The sequence below is a fragment of the Rhinolophus sinicus genome, linkage group LG09, assembly GCF_036562045.2.
Source record: "Rhinolophus sinicus isolate RSC01 linkage group LG09, ASM3656204v1, whole genome shotgun sequence".
In the NCBI taxonomy this organism is placed as follows: domain Eukaryota; kingdom Metazoa; phylum Chordata; class Mammalia; order Chiroptera; family Rhinolophidae; genus Rhinolophus; species Rhinolophus sinicus.
In genome coordinates this window covers 100,901,797-100,919,900 of record NC_133758.1, presented here as the reverse complement: position 1 = coordinate 100,919,900, position 18,104 = coordinate 100,901,797, and the positions used below count along the sequence as shown (strand labels likewise).

General features: G+C 36.7%; 1 protein-coding gene across 10 annotated transcripts in view; it reads right to left on the bottom strand.

Moving 5' to 3' along the window:
• PALS2 (protein associated with LIN7 2, MAGUK p55 family member) overlaps nucleotides 1-18,104 on the bottom strand; it is a 123,268-nt gene that overhangs the window by 72,322 nt on the left and 32,842 nt on the right. For 2 of the 10 annotated variants that reach the window (XM_074340872.1, XM_074340871.1), the window contains exon 2: nucleotides 4,260-4,332. The exons of 7 other annotated variants lie outside the window; for them this stretch is intronic. The gene's annotated coding sequence lies outside the window, so the exon portion shown is untranslated. Of the gene's footprint in view, nucleotides 1-2,634; nucleotides 2,819-4,259; nucleotides 4,333-18,104 lie in introns of those variants that run through there. One more of the 10 variants, XM_019726115.2, reaches the window with a different exon arrangement.

The following is an 18,104-nucleotide window of genomic DNA, read 5'->3' as shown; positions in this document are numbered from 1 at the left end:
TATGTATATACCTGTAACAAAATAATAATTTAACAAATGGGTTGCTCAAGCTATGAACTGCATTATTTGGAGAGTCAGTATCATGAGGGTTCCTAGAGGTTTTTATACAGATGCATAAGGATTAAGGAAAACCACTTTACCTAATAAAATTAAGTATACTTATATACAAGATTTTATTAGGTAAAAATGTTTAGCCTCAATTCTCAAGTCATGAATTTGTCTCTCCAAAGATAATCTGCTTATATAGAATACTTCATCCCTTCAATACCCATTCCTTAAGTATTGTTAGTAGTTTTTGTCATGGACTTCTTTCCTAGTAAGCCACTTCAGTCTATCATATGAAATAATACCTTTAATAACTTTAATAGACACAGTTTAAGTTACGTCTTTAATACCTACACTTAAGAATTACAATGAATAACACTCATTAACAGTTATTCTTAATTCTTTAAATTTCACCCTTATCACAACCTTTACAGGTTTCAAAAATTAAACAGAGGCTTGAAGACACTGTGGGAATAAACGGAAACTTATCTTCCACTATTAGCCCCAAACACAAAATGAAAACTGTAGTTCCTACAAGTAAGTAGCACCAGGGTACTTTGTCGGAGAATACTAAGAATTAAGTTCTATACTGACTCTTAGTAAATACTTATCAGGCCAGAGGACTTTTCTTACTCTCCTACAATACGGTATTACTTTCTCGTAACTGTAAAATGATAAAATAGACAATCTTTTCTACTTATAGTAAATAATTGAGGAAGAATTTCTTACTACTGTTGTTTTAAGGAGTCCCTTTTATAAGAACTGCTTTTAGACTTTTCTGCTAATACTATAAACACACATCTACACAGGCTAACTTAACCAAAGCCATCAAGTGATATCAGCGGTAAAAGTCTTAACAATCCCTGATTCTTGACAACTCCTCGGTCATTGAATCATGCCTGCACACCACTGCAAATGCACAAACTACAGGTTTTTAATTTCATTTTTAGGTCAGTCGCCCATTGTCTTCCACCTAGATTAGTCACTTCAATATTCATGCTTCCATTTCCCCTAACTCAATGAATCTTAAGTGTTGCTTTAAATCATTGCTTGAATTCAAATAATAACCACCGTATGTGTAGATTATTAATCTTTCCTACATTTTCTATCCCATTTTAGTCTCAAAAAATTTCCATAAGCTGGGATAGGTATTATCTCCATTTTATAGATGAGAAAAATGTAGCCCAAAAGTTTCAAAGACATGCCAGAAGTGGGCCAATAAAAGGAAAAAAAAAAAAAAAAAATCAAGAATTCAGTTCAACTCATTGACCAAAAACTATGCTCATCTTTTTCGGCTGTAATTATAGATTATAAGCAGCATTCCCCATAGAGGATCCCTCTACAAAGCAATTTCAGTATTTTCCCTAAACAAAAGGAAGAAAAATGTCCAGGAGACGGGAAGGATAACAAATCAGGACATTTTGCAAGGGATGAGCATGAGCCTGGGAGTGTGATGAGCTCCATCCTGTCACTGAGGTCTTGCAGTTCAACAAGTGGCAGACATGAAGAAAACTCATGAAACAATCAAGTTTGGTCAGTGGAGACAGCACTGGGCACGAGAAAATGCAGTTTCTAGTCCTACTCTTGCCACCGTGCAGCATGACTTTATTGATTTTAGCACTGAAGGAGCAGGCAATTTCTACGGACAACAAGTTTCTCTGGATCAACACCAGCCATCGCTCCTCATTCCTACTGCCATGCCACGTATTTGGACACAATAGTGCAATCAGAAATATCTACAGACTTGGAAGCAGCTGCAAAATTCAGTAAGATGGAAGAAAATGAGTTGCAGTAATAACATGCACAGGAGCAGTAAATGACTGCTTGCAAGAACAATGGATGACTGGAATAAAAGCAAGGTTAACAGTCAGAAATGTCCATTAGAAACTGTTTGCAGTCAGAAGCATCCAGAGATGCTGGATGCTACAGATCCACAGTAGGTGAAAAGATACTTCTCACCACTCTATTTTATTATCTCTGTCTCCCTAGAACTGTGAAAGGTAAACAGCCACCGAATCGAATGTATTTACTGAAATCTGAAGAAAAGAAAGTATTAAATATAAAAGTTTTCCTTTTTTTTTTCCAAATTACAAAATTCTTTTTCTTTCATATTCTTTGCTTAAAGTAATCTTTTAGGGTTAAAAGTAATTATCAAGAATAAGAAAAATGCTGAAGGAAGAGTGATAACAGATACAGATTTTAATTATGTCACTGTACATTATGTAATCCCCCCCACAAAAAAAAAAAAAATAAGTAACCTGGTTGTTAATAAAAGAAGCCAAGATCCAAAGGGAATACAGAAGAGGGCTGACAATTAAGTTCCCGAACTTGTTGCAGCAATGTTGCTAAACTTTTTTGCTATCAGAGGGATTATTCGTTACGAATTTGTACCAACTGGACAAACAGTTAACCGAGTTTACTGTTTGGAAGTGCTGAAAAGGCTGCGTGAAAAAGTTCGATGACCTGAACTTTTCGCCAACTATTCATGGCTCTTGCATCACGACAAAGCACCAGCTCACACGGCACTGTCTATGAGGAAGTTTTTAGCCAGTAAACAAATAACTGTATTGGAACACCCTCCCTACTCACCTGATCTGGCCCCCAGTGACTTCTTTCTTTACCTGAAGATAAACGAAATATTGAAAGGAAGACATTTTGACGACATTCAGAACATCAAGGGTAATATGATAGCAGCTCTGATGGCCATTCCAGAAAAAGAGTTCCAAAATAGCTCTGAAGGGTGGACAAGGCACTGGCGTCGGTGCATAGCTTCCCAAGGGGAGTACTTCGAAGGTGACCATAGTCATATTCAGCAATGAGATATGTAGCACTTTTCCTAGGATAAGTTCATGAACTTAATTGTCAGGACTTGTATATTCATAATCTCTTTTCCCATTTTCCCAACTGTTTTTAAATAAAAATACCTGGTAAAACAAGGGGAAAGAATGGTTTTCCAGCACTCACTAGATGTTTCATGTATGTTCCCTGTTTCTCTTGGTTAAATTATAACCTCTCAACGAATAAAATTTTCTATTATAGTTCCCAGTATAGTGCCTTGTATATAATAGGTACCCAACAAATGCTTAGTAAATGCTCAACTACTTTTCTGAATTATTTTTCCTTTTTATTACCTAGACTTCAGCTCAAATTGAAGACAAAATTTTGTATCATTAACAACACATATCAAAGTAAAATACAAAGTCACTTTAGGATTAGCTTGAGTCTGTAGTAGCACTGGTATGCCAAAGGAGCCAATTCATTTCTTATGTTAACATTCAAGAGGTTTGGGGGGAAAAAAACCCTCAAATTGAAGCAAGGCATGGATGGCTGTAGTGTCTCTTAAAGCAAACAACCTTCTTCTGGAAGGGAAAGTGAAGGGTGCTTTTCATCACAGATCCTTTTACCCAAGGCATAATTAAAAACTGAAATTAAGAATGGTTTTCTAGCAGAAATTCTTCTCTCTGACAAGCTCCAAAATGTCGGTGTGCTTGGATTTGACAAAATCAAATGTCAAGCTTGGAAAAAAAGTAAATAGAAATGCAAAAGTAAAATGAACAAACACTTTTATTCAAGAGAACAAATATCAATTTTTCTGGTAAAGATAAACTGAACTCATCTAATTTTGCTCTTGCCTAAAAACCTTCTTAAATGTAATAAAACGCATGTCTGTAATTTTATTTTTAAAAGGATACACTTATAAAGATAGGGAGAATGAGAGAAAAGTTGACTTTGAAAGCTGTAAAACATATGCACAAATGAGTAACTGATTTAGCCAATCCAAAGAGGCTAAACTCCAAACTAGCTGCTTGGAAAGCAGGAAATTTCATTTACAACAAAATCTTCCAAAGGCTCAAGAATTAGCAGCACGAGTAACTTGAGGTGAGGGGAACTACAATAAGGAGACTCAGATAATATTAGGTCAGTATTCATTAGCTGATCCATTAGTAAAGTGCAGCTACCTTTCTCCATTCCTGTATTTTTATTTTCTTGGAGTTAATATTTACTTGCTAAGTTTTTCATTACACTACTTACCAGTAATTCCACCCCATCCTCCTTGCAGGGTAATAACTGTCAGCCCCTCACCCTCCACCATGCAGGACCAAACAAGAGAGGTTTATTTTTAGAAAGAGTAAAATAAAAAGTATATCTGAACAAATAACAATGAAATCATATGGAAAATGGGGTTCTTGGATACTGAGACAACACACACACACCTGCTTCTCGCTTTAGCCTGGTCTTGACCTTCCAGGCAGATGTGAAGAGTATTCTCTAGAGAGTTAGACCAGCCTACGAGGAAAGACAAGGACATCAGATCAGGTATTACCCCCGAACAATCAGTCACAGAATAGCTACAGAGAAGCTCAACATGAAACAGAGCTTCATGTTTTCCGTTTTCCACTCTTAACAATAAGCTAATAACCCTCGGATATTAGACGCTGAGAAAAGCCTGTAATATGAAAGATAGAGACCAGAATGTACACTCAAACAGGTAAAATCTACTTGGAATAATGAAATTATTTAGGGTGAAGAAAATAGGCCTTAATATTCTCAAAGAAATAAGAGACTACTGTATTCATGAAGCTAAAATAAGTTTGCTACAGGAGAGGGACATCCAGGGGAAACAAAAGAGCTCTTAGAAAATAAAAAAAAGCAAAAGCAGAAATTCAAAAATTCATTAGAAATCATGGAAGATAAATTTGGGGAAACACGAAAAAAGCAGAAAAGCACAAAGGTAGAAAAACAGGAGAAAACTGGAGGACCTAATAGAGAGCATTTAAATAAGTGGAGTTATAGAAAAAAAAAACAATAGAAAAATGGAGGGGAGGAAAACATTACTATTTTCCAAAACCAAAAGCTCTAAGTTGCTAGACGAAATGGGGAATGGAGGGCCCAGTGAAACAGATGAAAACAGACTCATACCAAAACATATCACTGTGATATTTCAGAACACTACAAAAGGAAAAAAAAAAAAAAAACCGCATGTCAAGAAACAGGACTCAAAGTGCTTTTGAACTTTGCAGTGATGACATCCAATGATAGATGATGATGAGATGATGCACTTGAAAACATTTCCACCCTAAAATCCTTTGCTCTGCCCAGTGAGCAATCATGAGGATAGACAAAAATAATTTGCATATTTGCTTATGGCATTTCATGAAATTAATCTACCACAAACACTTTTTCTCAAAAAGATTGAAAAAAAAAAGACATGCTGACCTCTGGCAGAAACAAACGGGCAGAATAGAAAAGGGGGACATATGAGATACAGGAACTAAAGGACTCCACCCAGGAGAAGGGCAAAGGTGATTCTCAGGAAGATGACAACAGTGTGTATGAGGTCTGGAGAAACGTGAATCCCTACTGGACAGTTCAGAAGGCTCCAGGAGTGAAATCTTCAAGAAAATGAAGTTGATAAATCTGAATAAACATTGAAAGGTGATTTAAAAAACTAGCAGAGATTTTGGGTTTGGATTATTAGTAAGTAGTAGATAATGGAAAACTAAGCAAATAAATATTAACTCCAAGAAAATAAAAATACAGGAATGGAGAAAGGTAACTACCGTTTATTAATGGACTGATTAATAAATACTGATATCATCAAAATTGCTAATGTAATTACGTTGAGAAAACTGAGAGATCAGAAGTGGTACACGGTACATATAGAGAGTGTGTATGGGGCAAGGGTATACTGGAAATATACCTGTATGTGGAAAAAGAGCTAAATCCTCATTTCCCATAAATGGGTAAAACTGAAAAATTAAGAATCAGCAACATAAGCATGCCATTTACTGATATAGCGCTAAATGCCAAAAAAAAATCAGCTAAGAAGTTCAAAGTAATAGCCTCTGGGGAACAAGAAACGGAGATAATGAGAATTGAGGAGCATTGTCAGTCTTTGATCTATCTATACATGCATTAACAATTTTAATAAAAAAATTAAAACCTATGAAAAATACATCTCTCATGTGTAAACAGTAAACAGTTTGAATGTAGAAAAATCAGAGAATTGTTACCATTCTTCAAGAGTTAAAAACAAACAGGATTTTTTTTTTTTAAATAAAGGCCTAAACCTAGGGAAGAATGAGCTGTCCCTTGATGATATGCTTCATTATATTCTTCTTTGTATACATTATGGCATGAAATATATTTTGGTAAAACATTCCACTAAAATATAACGTGTAAAATCAATATTTAAAAGACTATAAATAATATTTTCAATTTTTAAAAGATACGTATATTTCTACATTCATAGATACAAAGATTTAACTTAACCAAAAGGAAATATTTTAGTCAATCAATCTTTTTTAATTCACCATAAAAATTCTTCTACTTACTGCCATGTTTACCTAGTACCAACCCAAATCATTTCCCTAATTCACACACTATCAATTCTACTCTGAAAAGGAACTAGAGCTCAAAAACCACTGACCTATAATCAAATACAATTCAGATGATAGTATTATGTTATACTAAAATGAGACAGATCTTTGTAAAAATATTTTATAAACTACTCAAATTAGCTATCGATTTGTAATATTTTATTCTTTATCTCACTCAACACTCAGGCTGTTCTTCACTCCTACTTATACCCACCTGCCCGTAAAACATTGAACCAAACAGTAAATGCAAGGCACTGCATTAAAAATAAGCAAAAAACCATCTTTTTGATGGAGGGAAACATTCTCTTCTCAAAGGTATAATGTGACTCAGTCGTGTCCTCTGGGCAAGAATGCTCAGGTAAGAAGATGGGGGAACACAGGCTCCCCACATACGGAGTCCTTGCATGAAATGCCGAACGATTAGAAAATTTTGAGTCCATGCGCCCAGATGAAAACCCTATATGGAACAGCCTTACTAATTATTTAACAAAGTTTTAGAAATTTAGAAAGTCCAAAGAGGTACTACCTCAATGAGAGCAGCAAATCCTATCCTACCCAAAATGAGAGGTTATTTCAGGCTTTAACTTCACATTTCTTATCTGGAAGACTTCCCGGTTTTAAGAAACTTAAGGAATATGCAATATGTTCAAAGTGGTGAAAAAGCACTCTAAATAGATGAAATGACAATTGAATACTGGTACTATTTTATCTTTTACTCACTGCTAATTTCCCTATAACAAGCATAAACACTAGACACAGCTGGATATCCTTGCCAACTCTTCACTTCTAGCACTTAAGGACTGAGTTGGATAGGGTGTTTTGAGAATGTCGGTAACAAGATGAACTAACAATATCGTAATTTGTGTCTTTCATAAATTTTTAAAAAGGTTACCTGATATGGTTTGAAACATTGCCAAATGTTTTACAAGTCATTTTCTATGCTAGTTTCCTGCTTTAACAAACTTCCTTTATATGCTTAGGTTTAATAAAATAGCATTAGTGGTGTAGTTTACATTCAGACTTAGTGAAAAGATTCACCCAGCGGTGTGGCTGTCGCTTACCTGCTTTCATTTCAATATAGGTAGCGCTAGACGAAATCATCAGGGAATCAAGTTTGCCCTCATCTCCCCTCACCTCTGATTTCCACAGCTTTTGCCTCCATGTCAGTACCCTTCTTCCTATTCTTATCCCCATATTTTTCAATATGCTCAAACTTCCCTGGTTCTCCAAAAATCATCAAGGTCCCAAATATTGGGGCACAGTTCTATTACTTGTCCTTTCTTGGGTTTCTCTCACAGTCTCCATTTCAAACATTTACTACACTGAATTCTCAGCAGATGATTTTGTCAGAAGGGAAAGGAAAGAAGAGGCTATCAATTATTATTGAGATTCCCCTCGACTTGCAGAATTAAATATATCAACACCATTCCTTACCTCTTATCCTCAAGTCTCAGAAGAAAATATGCCCCTCTTCCCCTATAAGGCTGCTGCCTGGGCAACGAATGAGGCCCCGCCACCCCTCACAACATGGGACCATGACTCATGGGTTACCTCTCTCTCGTAACTTCAATATTTTTTCATTTGATACTTCTGCATTTATAAATGTGCTAACATCTTCCTCATCCTTCAGTAAACATTTTTTAAAGCTCTATTTGAACCCCATTTTCCTTGTAAGTCGTAGCCTTATTGATCCCCTTTTCCCCACCACACCAAGCTTCTCTAAAGAGTAGTTCACACTGGACTTCATTTCTTCAGTTCTCCACCCTTCCCATCACAGCCACTGCTTTCTGGCTTCCCGAGCCCCCGCTATCCTCAAACTTCTTGAATAAACTGAGGAATGACCTAACTGAAAAACCAATCCCAGTCTGTCGTCACCCCGCCTGAGCACAGGCCATCACTGTGGAAGGTGTCCCTCAGGGTTTCATTCTTGTCTCGAGTTATCTCATTCACATCTAGGGCAGCAGCTAGTTTCTACATGAATGTGATTTCCAAATGTTAGTTACAGCTCTCACCTTTCTCTACCTTCTTAACATACTTACCTGGGGAGTCCAAAAGATGGTCGCTTTAATTTCCCATTTTCAAAACGACTCACCCTAACCATGCCTACTCCTCCTCCTATGGATTCTGGCTCCCCTCATTATGACATCATCTGACACCAACACCCACCCATTCTCCAAAGCTTCAAATTTCAGAATCATGTGATTTTTCTCTTCCCCCAAACTTCCAGACATCTAATTTTTCTCAAAATCTTTTCATTCTTCTTTTGTGCTTCATAAAACTCTCAACATCATCCTCATCACAATTTCTACTCTCCAACCTTTGCTTTATAGAGTTTTTATCTTCTTTTGCCTGAACTATTTTAAAAGCCTCTTAATTGTCTACTTAATCCCCAACGTTTCTCCACCCTAATCGCTACTCCACACTACATCCAGAAGTATTCTGGTTAAAGTGCAGACCTCAGAGAAAAGTTAGATCGACAGAGTCTTTTTTAAATAGCTCAAATGGGTAGTTCTGTTCCTAATTTGCTCTCACAATGTAGTAGTCCTACTTTGAATAAAATTTTTTTGACCTAACGAGTAATTAACAAAGCAGGTCAGAGCCTCATTACTTTAAGAAAATATGTAGTAACATAACTGAACCAGCAGAAATGTCTGAAAGTGTTTTTACACAACTAATAAACACTAATAAACATGAAATAGGACTATAGGATCACTGCCAGATTTTGTTAAATGTGCAAATTTGAATCTTTTTTTAGTATCTCAAAACTAGATTATTTTAGAAAAAATGTCACTGATAGTTTTCTCTTTTCAAGATAACACTTTATATATGCACTTACAAAAATACCTAAAATTCCTAACAGATCCATCCAGTGATAAACTGGTTCCTAAATTCAGCCATGATGGAGGTGAATGAGAAAAAGTAATCTTAAGTAACTGCCTCAAAATCTGACTCGCACCCCTCCACTGTTGTCATTTACTCTAAGCCACTGTCACTTACTGTCCATTTACCGTGTTTCCCCGAAAATAAGACCTAACCAGACCATCAGCTCTAATGTGTCTTTTGGAGCAAAAATTAATGTAAGACCTGGTATTATATAAGACCGGGTATGATATGATATATGATATGATACGATATGATTCCGGGTCTTACATTAATTTTTGCTCCAAAAGACACATTAGAGCTGATGGTCCGGCTAGGTCTTATTTTCAGGGAAACGGTATTACAGTAGTCACTGGACTGGTTCCGCTACTTTCACTCTAATTCTCAACAATATTCTCCAGAGTGACTAGAGCCATCATTTTAAAACATAAAACAGATTCTGCTACTCTTCTGTTAAAACTGTCCAAAGGCTCCCACTGCACTTAGAAAAATACTCAAACTCCCACCCACGGCCTACAAGAGCCTTCCCGATTTGGCACCTCCGCACCCTCCGAGTTCATCTTCTACAGCTCTCCCCCTTGTCTACTCACCTCCAGCACGCCGGCCTTCCTCCTGCTCTTCAAACACGCCCAGTTTATTTCCCATCTCTCATTTCTCGTCTTCACTATTTTCTGTTGCCTCCGCTTGAAATGATCTTCCCAGAATATCTACACGCATATCCCTCATTCTCTTGTCTCAGTACAAACATTACCTCCGCAGAAAGTGACTCCAAACACCCAATCTGAACTCGTCACCCTCCGCTCCCACCTTCAGCCACTCGCCCTGTTAGTTGCATTTTCATCGCAATACTTACCCGAAACTACCTTTGCTTGTTGTCTCTCTCCCCTCACTAGAAATTCACTCATCGTTCTATCTCCTCTTGACACAGGACGGTGCCCTAACACACAGTAGGCATTCAGATATTGATCAATTAATAAATACATGCTACCTTGTCTCAAAGCTCTATCTCCTGAGCTTCAGGCTCATATTTTGTTGCCTAATCTCTGTAAATATGTCCCATGGGCACCATAAACTCAACCATGTCCACAACTTACCGCATTACTTCCTACATACTACTATCTGCCTGTGGTATTCCCTATCTTAATTAGGCATGCTGTTCAATGTCCTTTATTCCCTCCATCTAATCTGCCAGCAAGACCTTCAGTTTGATATCTTGCATATCTTTCACATATATTCCTTTTTCTCTATCTCCACTGTCACTGCCTCAGTTCACACTCTCATTATCTCTCACTTAACTTCTACAACTTTCTGTTTATTTTCCTTACATCATCTATCCCCAATACCACCATCAGCGAGAGCTTTCCAAAATACAAATGTGACCATATGTCTCCCTTGGTTGAAATCATTCACCAGTTCCCCATCACCTGTAAAATCCAAATTACTCGATTTGCCATAAGGGCCTCACATTCCTCCTTTAAAGGATGTTCAAACATCCTTTCTTTTATTTCCAGCCACAATGGGCCATTTGCTCTTCCCTAAATCCAGGGCTTCATACTACAGAGACCCCATCTTAATTGCCTCAAATCAAGCCTTTTCCTGACTCATCCCAACAGATTTAGAGCAACCAGTGCTACCAGCTAATACAGTTGCTCCTCATTGTTCGTGGAGTCTATTTGTGAATTTGCCTACGTGCTAACATTTACCTTTAACCCCAGTATCAGCACTCGCAGCGCTCGTGATCATCGCGGACAGGCACAGAGAAGCTTTGGGAAGGTGCCGAATGAAGCGTGTGGCCCCAGTTTAGGTGCCACAAGGCAATGTTCTGCCATCTTGTTTCAGCTCTCACTCTAAAAAACAAGTATCCTTTTTATGGCCTAGTTAGTGACATGGTTTTCACATTTTTTGCACTTTTGTTGGTGATTTCGCTGTCTAAAATGGCCCTCAAGCATAGTGTGCAAGTGCGGTCTAGTGTTTCTAAGCACAGGCTCGTCGTGTACTTTACGAAAAAAATACACGTGTTTGATGAGGTTCCTTCAGGCATGAGTTACAGTGCTGTTGGCCATTCAATATTAATGAACCAATAGCACACACCTATTAAGGTGTCTTTGAACAGAAACACACATACAACAAGATTACGTATTGACCAGCTCACGAATACGTGATCAGATGCTCGTGGAAACCTAACCCTGTATTCCCCGTTGCAAACAATGAGCTGGTATTTACTAATGCAGTGTTCACAGAGAACTCATAGACCAGAACCACCACAAATCACAAATAACAACAATTAACTGTACTTTCATTTATTAATACATGTCTGTCTCCACCACAAAACTAGTGGGCTCTCTGAGGCCAGAAATCACATTTATTTATCTTTGACCTCTAACTCTTACTATTATGCCAGAAATACTGACATTAATACTCAATGCATGTAATTTTTAAAATCGTGGTACTTCACCATTGTAATGTGATCTGCCCTGTATGTTTAGACTTCACTGTAAGACCCCCCACCCTGCTGCCTACCCTGCACAGAGAGAGGCCTCGCTCAACTGCAGTTACTGGTCTGAACTCCATCTTCCATCCCTGCCCTTTCACCTCTTTATAACCAAAGATTATGCTCTTTAGTTTCGAACATAAAAATCCCAGTTAAATGAGAAAGCATTTACAGAGATTTACTTTTCATCAGGTCAGTTAGCCCAAATGGGCTCAGACCTAAAAACTATTAGACAAGCTTCTACACAAAATGGAAGACTGAGCACACATGCCGACATTTCCTACCTCCTGAAATAACAGAAAAGATACTTTTTAAAGAGAATAAAATGCCAATAATACTGGAGGTAAGGTGGGAGAGAAATGAAAGAGACAAAGATTAGCAAACCAGAAACTTTAGGAAATTCTTAGAAGTTAGAAAGCAGATGAATGATAGACTTGATAATCTGAAAGTAATTTTCTCACAAAATAGCTAGCAATGCTAACTAGAATATCAAAAACATCTTCTCAAATACAAAAACAAGTCCCCAGAAAACCCCCACAGGCCAACATGAAGAGGATAAAAACAAACTGGTAAAAGCAGATGCTGAAGCTGTATCTGCTGTAGGTACAGATTTGAGTACATACAAGCTCAGGCCAAGTTCAGGCTTTAGGGTCTGGTCAAGATGGAGAATTACAATTTAGATCCCTCCATATAAAGCTGGGACCTTATGGAACGAACCCCCTTGTGAAAGAGTGGCCGGGCAAAGAGGTGCCTGTTGGCAGAGGAAGACAACAAGGAAATTAGTCTGTCTCGGCTTGGACTCCATATTAAGGGGAACTGTCACCTGAGAATGTGTACACAGCCTACTCTCGAGGATTCGGGGTCCCAATATACCTACCTAATTCAGGAAACCCCAAGCAGAGAAATGACAAAGGTGCCAAAGAAAAGCCTTAGGAAATCTTCCCTGGAGGAATGTGCCCGCTAACCAGGTGGCACAGGGTCCCCTGAATAAAACTCAGCCAAGCATGAGCTCACAATTCAAAAATCACAAAAAACACTCGAGGGAAAAAAAAAAAAAGACAGGTCACTGAGAACACAAGAAAGTAATACTGTCATAAAGGAAAGCAGATAAGATTGAATAAACAGTATAATCTAAGCCATCAGAGATAAGCGCAGTTCTTTCCAGTGGCTTTTCTCTGGGCCTCCCTTAAGAAGTGCATGTGTGCTTATTTTTTTTTTTTTTAACAGCAGAATCAAATTATTCTATAAAGTTAAAAAATAGGCACTTTTTTAAGACATGTAGTATAATTTAAAATTTACAATACTCTCACCCAGGGTAAGTACCACCCCCTCCCCAAGAAGCATCTGGAAATGTATGAGGACATTTTTGATGTCCCAATGGCTGTGGTAGAGAACAGGGCACTACATTTTAAGTAGTGTTCAGGACAATCCCAAATGATGGAGTACAGTACTGCCAAAACTGGCAATTGCGAATTGTTGGGAAATACTTTACTTAAATCCGAAACTGTTACCAATGATCAACTCTGTAAGTTAAGACTGGGAACAGAAATTTTAAATTGTCATTGTACATTAGTTCTTATGTACTATTTTAACTCTGTTTACTGTGTAACAGTAAGATTTAAAATTTTGATTAGAAATAAATGTGCATAAGTAATTCAGGAGAAAGCCGTTCTGCTCATCGGTCAATGCAATGACCAAACCTGCAGGCAAATGGTTTGTTCAGCGCACCAAGGACAGAAGTTTACTTGATTACCCTGTAATTCCTAGACTCAGAAAAGCAGTCACTTCAAACACTTAAATATGTCTTAGTTAAAATACCTTCAGAATTAGAACAAGCTTCCTGCTGCTGGCTGTGTGCTCACCTGGCACCTCTTTTGGGGGGCAGCAGCTGCAGCCCCAACGCTCTCCATGGCTGGCAGAGTCCAAGGAAGGACTCCAGACTCAAAACAATAACCATGGACACATTTGAAGTGGTGAGGTAGGATGGTTCTGGGGTGCAGTTCAATAATATACCACTTAGTAAACTAATGAAAGCCTGTTAATTGTTAACAATTAGATCAGTGAGGCAGATGGGTTTTAGACTGATGGAAGGCCAACAGATGAAACACTTGCACACATGAAAATCGGAGATTACGATATAATTGATGTGTACTAAGCAGACAGGAAATAATTATTAAAAAGAAAACCTACACCTATCCCAGAACTTTGCTTTTCAAAGATGACAAATTGTCAACACACACACACACATACACACACACTCACACACACACGTGCATGTGTACAATTTGGGGTCACCATCCTGACTAGTATGTAATAGTTTCCTCTACATTTTTGCTTTCCCTCCCTGTTCCTTTATGGTACATAGAATAGCTAGTATACACAGGCATACTACACTTATATTTTACTAAATGGCTAATATATTTAGATCAACATCAAACTTAGGGTGAACAAAAAATAAACTAGTTCTTTGAAAATATCTCCCTTTTTCCATTATTGATATATTCATTCAATTTTTATCTTAATATTTCAGTGAGTTATTTTGCTGTTTAGTGTAACAATAAAACCAAACAAAAATCCTTGCATTCCTTGTATCATTCTAGAATTTCAATGTTTTTCACTTATTATGCAACCATTATAAACCCTTTTGTATGTAGCTGTTATACATAGGGCAATCTTTATTGATAAGAGAATAAAATTATTCTTAAAAAAGAACTATTATGTGGTCTTTGTTAAGTATTTTATTTAAATAAATTTCTTGTATATAGAAAGATTAGAACAGATTCAAATACTGTCAAAACAATTCTTGCATTAAAAAAACTACAAAAAACACTATCAGAAAAAATCTGACTCAAGAACTAGGTCAACCTAGACCTGTGAGTTGAAGCACAAGAAAAGTCTTCTTACAAAAGTACGTAAGAAAGCACATCAAGAGGCCCACAAAATTTGCAAATAGGGTGATTCCTCAAGAATTTAATTAGTAAAAGGAAACACATGATACATAAACTTAGTAGAAAAAAGCCACTCCAAGAGAAGATAGGTAGAAGTCTTTGGAAATATTTGTCTAAGCAAAGTGTCCAAGATATACCCTTAGGATAATAACATAATCAAGAAAACAGTGACACTCAAGCATATTGTAAGCTGTTGCAAGAAAGTGTATTAACAGAAGGACAGTATCTGGTAAAGCCTAGAGAAAAGGAAGTAACAAACTGACCCAGGTCTCTAAAATTGCCCTGGGTGATGACAGAGTGGGGAGAACTTGCCTACTCTGTATCCCCGGGTTTCTCAGTCTTGGCACTACTGACATTTTGGGCCAAATTTCTCTTTTTAAAATCTAGCTTTCCATCTATTCAACATAATTCTTCTATTCTCTAATTAAACTCTGTTGTAACCACACTGATCTTTTTACACTTACGCACAACCAAACCACACATCTCATTCCCACCTGAATGCCTTCACTCATGTTACCCCCACCAAACAATATTCTTTTTTTCTTGGCTATTCAATATCTAATCAATTTATGGCCTTCTGCTTGCTTTTTTAGAGTCAAAATTTTAGAGCTAAAAGGGATCTTAAGACTCATCTCAAAATTAATTCAATGAATGGTGAGTCCCTCCCTACAGATGAGAATTTTTTTTTCCTAAACTCTTTCTGAATGTACAGTCTGCTGCACATGATAAAACGCTATTTATATGCTAATCTGTGTTGCTTCCTAATTTGTTGAATAATAAATATTAAGCACAGCCTACCACCATGGGACAATGCTTGGCTGAGGGACTACAAAGACAGTTTCTTTCCTCAAAAAACTACGTAAAATAATCTTTTTTATTATGTGAAATTCTGGTATACACATATACACACATTTATTTTTGGTGAAAATTTCTACTCGAGTAACAAATTCTAAGTTGCTCTTTTTGGAGATATTTTGGGAAAGAGGAAACTGCATATAAAAGAAGGGAAGATTAAAAAAGAAGGGAAATAAAGAGATAGCAGAGTAGGAGAAGATATTTGCAGTGCACTCTGAGACGCAGACACAAAACAAATGTCCAGCCTTTGATCTAAAAGCAGTCAGTTGGGAAGGAGACTAAGGAGATGAGAAGGACAGACAGCCAAGTCAGGGTTCCATTATGTCATGTTCTGATGAGTACTGGCATCGAATCATCCTGGGTGGAGAATAACTATAACTACCCACTCAGCGACAGCAAACGAAGTGAGTTAAATCAAGGTTACTAAAAGCTTATTTTTCAAAAATCTCAAACATCCACGTTATCCTATCTCTAGAACCGTTGGAACCAGAAGTTGGAGTTAGTAACTTGTAAGTGAAAATAAGAAAGGCTCTGAGTAAGACACCCTAACAAATGCTTCTTAGGATTTATGAGTATTCACCCTCCCACCCCCAGACTGGGAATACTGAAAAGTTTCTTTCAACAAAGTAGTGGTAAATGGAAATTAACTGTAGAGTACCTGGCATTTCCAAATTGAATTGCATAAAATGTCACTGATAATCTGTTTGACACATTGTATTTAATGTTTTAATTGGGTGAACATTAAAAGTTTATAAGGATTTTTAAGGGTCCATTCACAATCTTAGGCTACTTAACCTTCTCTCCCCCATAACATTTTAAATTCCTTCAGGGACAATTTCTCTACCTTGGAGTCTTCGAGACCCCAACACTAAGGATGACCAGGGCCTGTGTGCCTCACAAGGTGTCCCACCTTCTTCAAAACGTGGCTGAAATTTTTTTCATTTATCCCCCCATTCCAAAAGATTACTAGTTTTGAAAAGAAAATGAAAAACATTTGAATCAACTTACATAAAAATATGCATGACCATCGTTTAATTTCTAAAATAAGCAATTTCAATGCATTAAATTTATTTTACTTAGTTATTACCCAAGTTTCTTATACTAAAGTCCCAAAGAGAAGGACATTTAATAGATGAATAAAAAGGCAAATAATTTTATTTATGTAAAGCTAAATTTTCCATAAAACACTGTATTATATGTATACAGGCATACATATTCTAGGTAAACTAAAAAGACAAATACACTTGAAGACAACTACATTAATTCAAAACAGTAAAAAAGCCCTATCATGTGATAATGAACCATTATAAACATATGTAAGTATGGTCATTTTTTTTTCATTCAAAATAAAATGCTACCTTATCAAACACTACTTACTTTTGTGGACTTTTAAGGGGAAAGCAGGAGAAAAATTCAGGGTTGTGCGAATTTTATAAAATCTTTAGATTATGTTGGAAGGAATCTTTGAGGTCACATAGTCATCACCCAATATTTAATTTGCCTTTGTAAACACACTGAAATGTCATGTAAAAATAAAACTTATTAACATTAGTCAACAGCACATCATTTATTGGACTACTTTAAAAGCAAAGTTCTTTTAAAAAATATTTACTAAATGACACATAGCTCTTATACTGAAAAGAAAAATACGAAAGTTATGAATCAAGCAAAATCAACTGAAAACACATTCACTCAACAAATATTATTCGCTCTACATATAACACTGTACCAGACAGTAAGAGAAGGAAAGAATGCTGACATTTACTGAATGCTTAGAACGTACCAGACTCTCTGCTAGACACTACTTATATTATCCAATTAAAGTCTTACACCAATGCTATAAAGTAAATATGACAACCCCCGTTTTAGAGATGAGGTATCCTAAGTTCAATAGTAACACCGACACATTGGGCTGCAGCAAGCTTACTGTTTGTACCACACACACCTACGCGTCCTGAACAAAGAGCTGGGAGTTAGAAAAACTGGGATTACAACCCACATCTCTAACTCTTCTGCCATGATGAGTAAGAAAATAATAAATAAAATGAAATAAAGTACCTAATTTCAAGGAGTTGCATGATTTAACTATATCAGAAGCAGTGAAAACACTTTGCTAGTAAGCAAAATTGCAGGTAATCTTTAATATAGTTAATGAAAAGCCAATGTTTCCATTAGCAGAAAAGTAATTTAAGCATTAAGTCGGTAATAGCAATAAAGTATTTACAGTATGATCCTATAATTTATAAACTCCGTCGTTATTGTATTAAAACAAAAATTTCTAAAACTCCCAAAAGTTTGGAAGCAGCTGTGACATTAGTTCTTATTATATCACCAGATTAAAAGCTATTCAAATGAGCTGCAACTGGGGGTAGTTGTTCCATTATCTTAGAGAGTCATTATTTTTTGTACAAAATAGGATTTCTTTACACACACACACACACACACACACACACAACTGTATTTGATACAAGATCATGGGAGTTATATTGTTTTTATGTGAAAACC